Source organism: Cupressus sempervirens, chromosome 9 (genome assembly GCF_028749045.1).
Source record: "Cupressus sempervirens isolate cs-2001-9-10 chromosome 9, ASM2874904v1, whole genome shotgun sequence".
Lineage (NCBI taxonomy): Eukaryota > Viridiplantae > Streptophyta > Pinopsida > Cupressales > Cupressaceae > Cupressus > Cupressus sempervirens.
This window is the reverse complement of record NC_143126.1, coordinates 361,343,864-361,357,969: the sequence shown is the minus strand read 5'-3', so window position 1 is coordinate 361,357,969 and position 14,106 is coordinate 361,343,864. Positions and strand designations below refer to the sequence as shown.

The 14,106-nt window shown below is 32.3% G+C and overlaps 1 pseudogene; it reads left to right on the top strand.

The window, feature by feature from the left end:
• Nucleotides 1-8,171: 8,171 nt before the first annotated feature.
• On the top strand, nt 8,172-9,221 carry LOC149538795 (CRAL-TRIO domain-containing protein YKL091C-like; annotated as a pseudogene).
• Nucleotides 9,222-14,106: the final 4,885 nt, after the last annotated feature.

Genomic DNA, 14,106 nt, shown 5'->3' with positions numbered 1-14,106 from the left:
CTTCTGAGCAGTTAGTTGACCTTTTGAGGTCTAATCTCTGAATCATCACTGGGGCATCTTCATTTCTTCTTGTATTCATCATTTCTATGCTTTATATCTACTCAAATTCAACCTTTTCATGTCTAAAATCATCTTTCTACTCATTTTGACCTAATTTTTATGCTATATCCTTCAAGGTCAACTCTAGTCAAACTGGGGCATTTTATCAATTTCTTATAGTCATTCTTGGGTTCTAATCATCTATCTGTCATCTTGGACATTGCTATATTCTAATTTTCTCATGTCTAGCCAATTTCTGCATCCCCTTGCCTCATTTCAATTTCGATCCCGAGGGGGCAGAAATACTCTATCACTGATTGCTACAACTATCTATTTCTTCGGAGCATTTGTTTGATCTTCTCACTTGTTCTCAATCTATCTACTTTGCTAAGTGTTAGCATTCTTCTTGAATTTTGACATCATCTTTTCCTAGTGTTCAGTACTACCACTATCAGGCTGTACATTTAGGACTTGCTATCTTTTTCTACATTTTGTTCTTCAAAATTAGATATCTATATCTATCACCACCTACTTGGCTTTCTATTTTCTTTGACATAATTTGTTCCCAGATCGATCATGCATTAGTCAAAGAGGGGCAAATGTAATCACCTAAAAATGGTCATCTAGACTATTAACCCCCTTCTCAGCATTTTGGCTAAATTAATTTAATCACTTACCTAAGCCAAATTGCTAATAATCAATTTATTTGATTATAACCTATAGTTTGACTATGCTTTCCTAACTTCATTATTTGATTAAAAGAACATGTCCCCTTTTAATTAAATAAAGCACCCCATTCTTCTAACCCACTTAAAGTGCACACATAAAGTCCTTTTTCTATTTTACAATTAAAAGAAAAGGCTTGTGAGACTTTTGTCTTATATGACAAGTCAACTTATATTCTATTGGTTGACTTGTGTGTGCACATGGATCACTCCTCTTTTCAAATTCCACCGTTGATCATCCACCATTTTCATCTTGATCTCTACCGTCCATATGACTTTAAAAGGGAGAGAGCTTTCCCCCTCAAAGGATCCATCCCTCATTCGAATATTGTCATGCTACAGGTTTTCTAACAGGTTTCTTGGGAGCTTTGTGGAGAACTTCTCATTTCTTTTCTCATTCTCTCATTCCATCATATTAGCATAAGATCATATGGCATTCTTAGCATAGTTGCATTTTAGTTCAAGTTTGATTTCTTGCAATAATCTCACATAGTTTAAATATTTGGTTTTGTAACAATCTCATACATGCTTAGCATAGCTGCATTTTGCATTATCATCTTAGCTTAGTTTCCATACTTGCATTGCATTCTTGAGGGATTCCTTGAAGATATTTGCACTCTTGCTCTTGAAGACCAAGATAAAATCACATTCACATGCCCATGGGGTAATTTTGCATTCTTTATTTTTCCATTTGGTCTATTTAATGCTCCCACAACATTTCAACGAGCTATTATTAGCATCTTTCTTGACATATCACAGGATTGTATGGAAATATATATGGACAACTTCACAATATTTGGAGTCACCTTTGAAGAAGCAATGATAAATCTTGAAATTTTTTGAATAAGATGACAAGAACATAATCTGGCACTTAATAGTGAAAAATGTTTCATGCTCATGTAGGAAGGTTGGTACCTGGTCATTTCATATAAGTTGTAGGAATACAAGTGGATCCAGCTAAGATAGAGGTAATTCAAACAATTCCCATATCGACAAAACCAAAAGATGTAAGATCTTTTCTAGGTCATGCTAGATATTATAGATGTTTCGTAAAAGACTTTAGCAAAATAACTAGTCCCTTGTATACATTATTGACCAAAGAAGCTGAATTCATTTAGACATTAGAATACAATGAAGCCTTGCTGTAGCTTAAGAAAATTCTCACAACAATCCCAATTTCACAGGGCCTTGATTGGACTTTGCCTTTTCACACATATATAGATGCTTCTGACTATGCCATAGGTGCAATTCTAGGACAACAATCTCAACATCTTGAAAATACAATATATTATATTAGCAAGAGCTTTCATGGACCAGAATTAAACTACACAATGACTAAAAAAGAACTATTAGCAATGGTTTATGCTCTAAACAAATTTTGGTATTACATAATTGGCTATCCCATATTTGTTCATACTAATCATGCAAACAATTAAATATCTCATGAACAAACCTACTATAATAGGTTAGTTAGCAAGATGGTTACTATTGTTGCAAGAATTTGATATCACCATTGTTGATAAGCCTGGAAAAGCCAGTGTGGTTAGCTGATTATTTATCAAGAATCCATCATGATGAGAATGAAACTACTCTAGTAGATGATGCATTTCTAGATAAGCATTTATTTCATATTGCTGTTCAAACTCCATGGTATGTAGATATTGCTAACTACATTGCAACTAATAAAATTCCAGAACATTTCTCTTATAAGGAAAAGAAGATGATTGTAGAGAAAAGTTTCCATTTCTCTTGGATTGATAATATTTTATTTTACACTAGACCTGATCAAGTTATGAGAAGATACGTGAGAGAGGATGAGACATATGACATTCTATATGCATGTCATAATGAACCATGTGGAGGGCACTTTGCAGCAAAAAGAATAGCCTTGAAAATTTTAACAACTGGTTACTATTGGCCCACACTTCACAAAGATGCAACCAACTATACATGGAGGTGTGAAAAATGTCAAAGGACAGGGTGATCTAATAAGAATAGATGAAATGCCTCTCTGTCCACAACTGCCATTAACACTATTTAACAAATGGGGTATGGACTTTATTAGTCCAATTGATCCTCCCTCTAATGAGAAATCATATATCCTTGTGTGCACTGATTACTTGACAAAATGGGTTGAAGTGAAAGCCATGAAGAATGCTCACGCTATGAAGAAATTTTTACTCGCTATGGTGTACCCAAAGAACTAGTCACTAACCAAGGTACATAATTTACTTCTAATTTGATCAAAAAATTAATGAAACAATATAATATAAGGAAAAAAAAATCAATTACCTATCACCCTCAAACTAATGGACAAGCAAAAGTCCCAAATCAGGAGATAGAGGCCATCTTAACAAAAATAGTTTCATTTGGACTGTAGGGATTGGACTAATAGATTACCAGAAGCTATTTGGTTCTATAGAACAACATGGAAGACAACTATAGGGTTCACACCATTTGACCTCCTATATGAAAAAATAGCAATGCTCCCCATTGAATTTGAACATAAAACTTTAAGAACTACACTGGAGCTGAACATTGAACTTCTTGTGGCATAGAGAGAATGCCTTAACATCTTAATTCCTTGGATGAAATGCACAAGGCTGCTCTAGAATGCACTGAAATTATACATAAGTAGAGAAAGCAATGGCATGACTCCCACATTATCAATAAACAATTTCAAGTTGGTCATTGGGCACTACTATATGATTTCAGATTTAAAGATATGCCAGGCAAGCTACAAACAAGATGGCTAGGTCCATATGAAATTAACCATGTCTTTGAAAATGGAGCCATCCAATTAACTACCATTGATCCAATGCCTTTTAAATTATTAATCAATGGTCATAGACTAAATTTATATAAATGGCCCCAAACAAAAGTAGACTTCCTATAGTAGTTTCAAAGGCCAAATTTAAATGTACACCAGGTAACTCTTCCTACAATAGAAGGTGCTGACCTCCTACCTGTACCTCTTCAATATTTTTTTTCATGCATGCCTATAATAAAAAAATTATGACCGCATAAAGTTCCAATTTTCTCCATTCACCTTCTAATTCTTCTTTTCAAACTCCTCTCACTTCTTTACCTACCACCCACCCACCTTCCACATCATAATTTTCCAATGCTTTCAATAAACACCATAAGTTTGCTAATGTATGCTGTTAATACTGATGTACTTTCTACCACTTTTGGTACATGCAACAATCAACTCATAGGTATAAGCTTTTCAAATCTTAATTCATTTATAGTACACTTATTTTGTTGGTTATATATAATATTGCATTATTTATGTTATGGTGGTGTTATGCTAGTTCCATACCCCATACTAAGTTTGACAAGTGTGGGCACTTGTCCATATTTTGTAAGGGGCAGGGAAGGTTACTAAAACCCAATGACATTTCTATTTATTCATGAAGATTTTTTTTCTAAATCTTTATACTTCCTATATGAAACTCAATTGCTATAAGTATGCAAGTGTCTAGGTGTCATACCCCTTATTCTTAAATGATTCTTTACTGTCAGGCTATGATATGACCCATATTGAATTTTCAAGTCATCCAAATTCTATTTTTGGACAATTTTCACATATCCATGATAAACCACATCATTGCTACTCATAAAAAATTGTTATGACATTAATTAGCTAAAAAAATAAAATGTGAAAACAAGTTTGAAAGCATTAATTCATAGAAGGGAAATAATGCAAATAGAGCAGAGAGTGAAATTGTTAGGTAGAATGGGTGGACAATTGCAGTGATGAGAACCAATAGAGCATACTGTTTTACTCTTAGATGTAGAATTAGTGAGGAGATTTAACACATGTGGCTGGTTAGGGTATTTCTTAAGTTTAACTACATTTGATGAAGAAGTAGTCACAAATTTTACAAGAACATTTAATGAAGGAGAAGGTATTGTATGGGGTTTAATAGTTGTTTCTATAGAATAGTGAATAGTTGAAGTAATTGGGTTACTAGCAATAGGAGAACATTATCCTAATACACATGATGCAAGATCAACCAGGGCTCAGTTTGTCATACCAAATGATCCTTAGTTGGATATTACCAAGAAAGGTTGCAAAAGGACATCTCTCCTGCCACCATACAACAAGTTGGCCATGCATATTATTAGGTACCTCACCTGTGAAGGAATATTTTCATATTTGGGTACCCGCAAGAAGTTGGGTTGCAATTCTACGGAAGTCAAACTTGTAAAATTGTACTTCTTAGAAACAAGTACTCAATTTAAAAAAAATTGGGTACCCATTTCTAAAATCATGGTTTAGGCACCTGAGTTGTGATTCAAATATCGGGTACCCAATTATTGAAAAGTGGACCGGGTGCCCAAACTACTTAAAAATTGGGTGCCCGATACCTTTAAAAATTGGGTACCCGATTTGTAAAATATCAGGTACCTGATTCTTAAAACTTAGAAATATCCAATTTCATGTGTTTTGGGAGTCATTTTAACATCTAGAAAATGGGAATCCGATTTAAGAGTGATATGGGAGCCCATTTTTTACCTCTACCGACTACCCCCTGTGGCTATTTTCTGATATACTAGATATTTTAATTTGTTTTGTATTTTTTACTAAAATTTTGCACATGTGTAAAATTTAAGTATTCATACAAGGAAAGTACATAAATACTATTCATTTCACAAAAAAATAGAAATGTCCTTGTATTATTCATTTTTAAATATACAACTAATAATGTTTACAGAAGAGTGAAATGAATTGGAATGCTAAAAGGAAAAAATATCTCACACAAGCCGTGAGTATAGCTTACTATACTAACATTATTTCATAAAGGAATACACAAATAGATAAATATGTTCAAAAGAAAGAAATGAGGTTAGAGATAACCAGTCATTGCCTTTTGCTTTGACTGGTTATGAATTCCCTGGCGAGTTCGTCATCCAGCTCCAAGCTTTGTATTCTTCAACAGCTGCAAAAAAAGAAAGAGAGATGATATTAGATCTCAAAGGATCTAAGAAATGATTGGATGTCTCTACTACTACACGTATTCTATTTGTTAATGCATTTTGGTACAAAATAAAGTAAGCTACGTTAAATACAATGTTGAAAAATATTTTTTAGTAAGCTTTTCAAAGAACTCAAGGTCATTTATGGATGTCATGAGCCCGTGCTCAAACTCCATAGATGATATGCTATAGGATACATATATTACATGATGCAAAAAGATTATAGCAAAGAGGATTAGTGATTCATGGAAGATTATTCATGAGGCATGCTCACCTTTTTTGGGTTTGTTAGATACCAATAAATGCATACCATACAACATCAGTGTGTAGACCATACTCTATCAGTTATTTTTGGCAGTAGGAGAACTTGTTGATCTAGTTCATGTGATTACTGTTGGATATAATTGTTAATTATGTATTGTCTTTGATATTACACAAATGTCATATCAGTCATCAGACAGAGTCTACCAAGCTCAGATGATCAACAAAGTAATTTACATTGTTAACCGAGCTCCCATGATTAATAAAGAAAAGTTAATGTTTACCGAGCTCACTCGGGCATCAAAGGATCTTGTAGCAAAAAGTTAGTATTAATCGAGCTCCCAAGGTTAACAAAGAAAAGTTAATGTTTACTGAGCTCACTCGGGCATCAAAGGATCTTGTAGCAAAAAGTTAATGTTTACTGAGCTCACTCGGGCATCAAATGATCTTGTAGCAAAAAGTTAGTGTTAATCGAGCTCCCAAGGTTAACAAAGAAAATTTAATGTCTATCGAGCTCACTCGGTTATCAAAGGAAATATGGCAAAGAGTTAGCTTCTACTAAGCTCACAAGGTCAGCAAAGGAAGGTCAGTGCTAATCGAGTTCACTCGGTCTCCAAAGGATTTTTGTAGGGTTTGCAGTGTTTACCGAACCTCACTTGGTTAACACTAGAAAACTATTTTGGAGCAGTGCTCACTGAGCTAGGTTAGCCAACGAAGGATTTTTGATATTAAGTTCAATTGTTTCATGCAACCGGCTGATGTAATGATTTTTTTAGTTGTTGTAACTTATATTTGAGCTGACTTGATAATCTGAAAGGTATATTTAGATGTTCAAGTTGTGAATTAAAGTGTGTGTGAGTATATGGATGAGGATGGAATAAGAGAATATTGAGCAAATTCTGATGAAGGATTAGATATCCTAGAGGAGCTACAAAGTTGTATTCGGTCAGTAAGGATCTAGTAAAGTAGAACAGAAGATCTGTAATCAGCAAAAGATAAGTTGCATATCATTCAGGTCACCTCATTGTTGCTTTCTAATCATTGTAATAGTGAATCTAGAATCTCTTAACAGAGTTGGTTTAACAGCCATTTTGTAAATCCTCTAACAAGGTGACAATTTAGTTGAATTGTTCTAAAGACCTCTAACCAGGCCACTCCTAACAAGGTGATTAAATCCTCTAACAAGGTCACACCTAATAGTGTGCATTGTAACCTTTAACAGGGTTGGCTCCTAATAGGGCTCACTTGAGAAGAGTGAAAATTGGTGACTAGTTACTTGGTGGTTTTTTCCATATTGGGTTTCCACATTAAATCTGGTGTCTCTTGTGTTCATTTATTTTAACCTTTACAAGCATAATAATAACTATGAATGCTAGATGATCAGTAATTAGTTAACCTATCGAGTTACATTATTCCTACACTATTTACTAAGTATCAGCAGTAAGTAAATATTATAGACATCTAAGGGATTTTTGGAATTGTTTTTATGGTAACTAATTCACCCCTCCCCTCTCAGTTACTTCATCTATATTTCCAACAATTATAGGTTTTAGAGAATTGGAATTGTACATGTCTATGACTATATATTCTAAATACTTGATGTTGATTATATCAAAATTCAAAGAGAGTATGGCATGGGAGCTGAAAATTGCTAATTATCAAGTTCATATACTAAATTTCAGTGGCAAGGGAGATGGAGTTAACAGTAAATGGATTGTTTCATCTGCTGATTTTAGTAATCAAATATCAAATTATATTGCTAAAGGAATCATCTCCTTTTTAACTAAACACAAGGTTCACCTCCATGATGCATTGGGAACCTACCATTTATTAAGCTGGAAATTTTTCCTCCTCGAAAAATATCATGCCATATAGTAGACAGAAACAAAGAGCAAGCTTTGCAACATAGAACTAGATCATAACACTGGTGATATGCTATCGAGGCAAAAGAGAATACATTAAAAGAATAACTGAGTGAGTATGTAGTTAATCAAATCAAAATCAGCTAGCAAAGATAATGAAAAGAGTTAATCTACAACCTATTCTACCATTAGTATGATTGTCTAGACATGCCACATTGGAACTTGCTACATTGCTACATTGCTGCTACATTTTTTTTTGCCCATAGAATTGCTAGAAAACAATTATGTGAGTTTATTGGAGATATTTTTTAAGGAACGTGAAGGAAATGTTCATAAAACACACAAAATGGTGCTTGATTGTCTAGATTGGAAAGTTAAAAATGATATTGAAAATATATTGGTGAAACCTATTGAACCAATTGAAGTCTACAATGTAGTTTAGGAATCACAACTCATTGGGATGACAGGGTATTCTAAAAAAGGAATTCCTATTTTTTCTATTGGTGCAGGGCTGAGCACATTTGATAAAGCATCTAAGGATAAGTGTGTGAAGTCCCATATATAGATCAATGAGTATTGAGATTTCATTGTATTACCAAAAGAAAAAAGAAAAATGTGAGTTATATTGGTACTTGCTTGACAATTTTGGACATGACAAGCTTGAAGTTCTCTGCAATAAGCTACCTTAAGATTTTTACTATGATAGCTATCATTGATGATCTAAACTATCCAGAAAAGATAGAAACATATTATATTGTCAATGTTCAATATGCTTTCTCTACCTACTAGAAGGTTGTCAAGCCCTTGTTGCGAGAAAGAACAAGGAGAAAAATACAAGTTTTAGAAGGTAGTGGTAGAGAGGAGCTTCTAAAGGTGATGGACTATGAAGCTCTTCCTCCATTCTCAAAGTGTGATAGCTTTGATTTCTCAAAAAGAAACTTGGACTCCATGCAAATCAATCTCTGGTAAATGATTGGGCTCTCATCATGGTGCAACACAGGTGGATGGATATTATACAACAAAATCCCCATACAAGTGCTATATTTGGGATAGAGTTTTGGCCTGTAGCTGAGTATGGCCGCACAATGTAAACTATATGTCAATGAGTTGGGCCATTATACATGAAAATGCAGAAATGCTATGTTGCTTTATGTGACCACAAAAACTTGTAGATATAGTAGATGTTGCTGTAAATGAAAAAGACATAATAAGAGCAGAGAGAAACTCAGGTGTTGTGAGTGATAAAGTGAGGGAAATTCAAATGCAAAATTATATACAGGAAATGGGTCTTCTTGAAGAGAAAGAGAAACTCACACCTACAACTGAGAAAAATGATGTAGCAAGAATATGAAGTAGATTGTGTAATGCTGAACTAGAGATGGCTAATCTACGTGCAAAGCAAGCCAAGTTCTACAAAGATGCACCCAATGTTGTTACTACTAACGAGGCACTATTTTCCCATTTCAATCAGCATGGAGAAGTGTACAAGGTTATTTTACTAACCGATGTTATAGATGGACACCCAGAAGGGAAACAACAAAAGCATTATCTTTAATGCTTAATATAAAAAATCCTTCAATAATGGCCATAGAAAACCATTTCAAAACTATGGAGTTCCAGTTTCTAAGAGAAAATTCATCAAAGTTGCTGTTAGTTTCAACCTCAAATATAAACTTCATATCAAACAATAGCAACATTATTTTCTTCATTCAAGATGAGAGAAAAAAACCTAGAACGAATTCCTTCTAATAGCAAACAAGATTCATTCATTGCAAAAAGTAAGAAGCCCAGCTCGGTTTAAAATACAACTCAAAAACCTTTTAAGATCCAAAAGCTTACATAGTAACAAAAGTAAATGATTACCTCCAACAAGAAAACAAAGGAAACCATGGCAATTGAAATAAATGTGCCCAGCAAGAAGGAAAATCTCATATGCTCACAGCTTTTACTGAAAAAAAGGGAAAAATTTTAGCTTTATCTCTAGTTCTAGCCGATGCAAGAATGGTGGCTTCAAGATTTTATCACATCCCTTCATTGAAGACCAATAGATGCATTCATGGTGGTCCCCAAAAAACTAGTAAAACCCTCACCTCTTCTTCACTGCAGATCCAAATGTTTCCAGAAGGTGAAAATGCAAAATGAAAAGGGATTAGGTTATTCGAATAAGATATCATGCCCCAATTTCCTTTTTATAATTTTTGAAGTTTACAGGTATTTCATGGGATATTTAATCCTTTTTGATGGTTTTTTATTTATCATGTGGGGGAGAAAAGTTTACCCTTTTGCCTTAGGTTTATGTTAAAGTCTTGACTTAGTTTTTCTTCCTTTTGCATAAGTATGTAATATTATTGTAAAGAAGAATATTAAAATGATACATTTATGAATCATTTAATAGTTTTTTAATCTTTAATCCAAAAAGGAAATGAGTCATTATTTCTATGTCATGATCTTTTAAGTGAGAAATCAGTCGGGAACATCTGGAGGGAATATAGGGATTTTGGTCAAATTTGGCTTTGCCATGATAGTTGAAAGATATTTGTTGACTATTAGAGAATTTTTAGAGGAGTTTGGAGTGAGTAATTGGATTCTTTATGAGGTAGTGGAGTTTTCCTAGGGGTAGGACTTAATTTTATGAGTTGTTAAGTCCTTATTTTTGTGTCATCTTTTTGCATTCAACCCAAGGGGGTCTGAAGTTGTATTTAGTGAGTATTTTGTACTCATTTCAAGAGTTCTAATTTTATGCATAGAGGTTTTGTGACTGCTTTTCTGAGTCCTAGACTGTATTGCAAAATATGTAATTCATTTTTGGAGATGCAATACAAATGACAAGTGTGATTATGCTATTTTGTGTTAACTATTAAGCCTTCTTTCTTCCTGCTTTTTTGTGTGTGTATCTGAGTGATTTGATAGAATAACTTGTGAAATTTCATTATTCCTTATCATTATATCTCATTCCAACACCTAATTATAGGAGAGTAAGTTTATTTGCAGGTTATAATCTGTGTCTTTAAAAGTGAAATTGGTTAAAGAGAGGTGTCCATGTTCCTCCTTTTACTAATTCATTCTTAAAACCTTATTATAAATTATTTATGCAAATATTTATAGGAAGATGTGTTTTTCTTGCACTTCAAATAGCTATGTAATCCTCTCAATCAAGTGTATCTAAATTTCCATCATCACTTTTGGTGTATCACCTTTTTCTTAATTTAGGCTATAGGTTTTAGGTTTACTCTTAGCAATTTCTCTCCTCTTTCCTACAAGTTTAAATTAAGTTCATAGAGATTTCACTGAAATATTGCATAGGAGCTAGCTTAGAACCCAAAGGTTTCACTTTATTTGCATGTCCCACATAGTGAAGTGATTCCCATGTTAAGTCAGGATTGCTGAACTCTTTTAGTTTAGTAATGGGTGCAAATTATAATACTTAACAGTACTATTTTACTTAATTATTTTCAGTTTTATGTTTTATATATACATCAAATTTTATTTTATTTTTTAGTTTTAATATACATAAAATTGTAAATTTACATTTTTAATGAGTATTATCTTATCTGTTAATTTAAACAATAGTTTCATAGATGTTCGTTTAAAAATTATTATTTTAGATGTTTTGAAATGTATTTAATTTATGTATTTATTACAATATTGAATGATTAGATTAGATGTAAATTCATTGTTTAAACATGTAATTACAAATAAATATTGATTTCAAATAACTAGTGATTAATTATCTAGATTAGTTTGTAAACCATATAACAAAGAAAGTACTTAAACTAACTATAACCTCAACCTAACCATATAGTTATGTACAATAAAACCCTAAACATATAACTAAGTATTTAATTACATAACACTCCACCAAGGGATCCAAACACAAAACTTAGTATTTAATGATTTTACTTATTGTATTGTACTTTGTTTCATGGATCGAAAATGGATGATGTAAACTATTTTATAAATGTATATTCTTTCAGGCTTTCATACCTTGTGACATGTACAATGGATGATTGTGCATTCTGAATTAATTTTCCAAGTGGCATTTGGAACAAATGTATATTATTTAATTGGATTGAACTCAAGTAGTTATTCTTTAATGTGGTTGTGTTATTTATTTTACTTCTAGTACTTATAATTATTTAAAAATGAAATGTAAATGTGCTCGTTAAGGAATGTAATCTCTTATTTTTTTTTATGTAAATTATTGTACATGTTATTGCTTGCTCAGTAAAACTTTAGAATAGTTCTTTGGATCCCTTGGCTAGGCATCATTTAGGATTAACTATAATCCCAATTTTAACCAAAATCCTAACCATATGTAATCTTAATTTTCTAAAACCTACACCCTAATATATAAATAATTGAATAACTATCCTAAGAACCAAGTACTAATTATAAATGTCAAACCATAATCGTAACCTTAAATGATAAACTATTATCCTAGAGGAGCATTATATCTACATCTACATGTCATATGAATCTAAAAACATTTACATATCTAATTACATCATTTATTGCATAGGAAGGATTTAAAATTTTCATTATATTATCCATGCATATCATATCAAAAGAATTATATAGAGACATGTCATTTACTACATCCATCATAGATAATCAAGAATGACACTCTGGTAAATTTATATATAACACAATATTATAAGAAAATAAAAACATCATATAGGAGAATCTCATGTATAAACTAGAAAAAATGATCATGACACATGTAATGAGATCAAATAATATTTTTAATCATCGCATATACTATCAATGTATGGGGGTGATATAATCAAAATATCAAAAAATGAGTGATAGATCAGAGCATTATCAATATCAAGATCTCAAAATGATACAAAGACAATGATACATCATAAAAAAAATAGAAGAGAAGAAGGAATCATGCATCTAATTAAATAACCCTCCCTCACCATCAAGAGGTGGAGGTGGAACATCAGTTTGAGTAGGAGGGACTATACACCCTTGGATGCCTAAGAATATATAGAGAAGTGAATAACTTGTTTTTCCACTAGAATAGTTGCCGAGTATTCATCATAATAGTAAGCCTCTCTAGAGTTATGATAAGTGGCCTCACCTTGTGTAATCCTTAGTTGAGAAGTTAGCTCTACAATCTGCCTATCATGATCAATTACCATGCTAACTCAAATGACCACCTATGTCTAGACTATCACCTAGTACTGTGATACTCTCAATATTCTCTAGAGTCCCCTAATGACATCTTCTTATGTGGGCTCTCCTTCAGCTTCCTGCTCTAGAGGCCCATGATAAAACATTAATAATTTAATATAAAAAATCAATTTTAAAAAAGGGGCATTAATTAATTAATTAATCCTCACATAATTAATCAAATCAGGTTTTTAAATCCTATGGCTAGAACTAAAATAAATAAATTAAAATGATCAATTATCCATATCATCACTAATGGAAAATGAAATTAATTCCCACCAATAAAGCGTAATCATGTATTGATCAATCAAGGATTCAACCTCCACCACTCATGGAGAATGAATCCAAACCATTGAACTCCCAGAGATTTCTATAAATGTGCCATCAACTCAAGCTTTTGAGATATCTACATTTTTTGTAATAAGGTTATGCAAATCATTCTAGGTGATTTGCAAGCTCTTTTGAGTGAATTATGGGCATTTGAGAGCTAATCCATGTATTACAAGATGATAATCTCATTACACTTTATAGATTTCTAGCATCATGTAGGGTTTATTTAGTGTGACTTGAGTTCATGATTACATCCATTTTATGATTACATGCACCTAATTTAAAAAATATTAAACTTTGACATTAAGTTTTAAATTCTAATTATGTCAAGTCTAACCCTTATCCTAAACCTTTATATCCTAAATTCTTAACACTTAGACTGACTAAGTTATGGACTAAATGCTAAATCTTCTATCTATGTCTTGTCATATATACTTCTATCTACCTCTATATCAAATAATATATCTCAAATTCTTTAAATTAAATATACTATAATATTCACTATTTAAAATCAACTAATATATCTTAAATTCACTTGTGAATTGAAATCATTTAAAAAAATAAAAATATAGAACAACAACCAACTTACCAAACATATAAGAATTTTCCATTCTTTAATTCTTTAGTGCAATTACTTTCCCATTGTTCTTTGATGAATCCAAAAGTATAATAATTCTTCAAAATGCAATTAATTTCCTTTGCCTATCCATTTTTCAAGAGTGTGATCA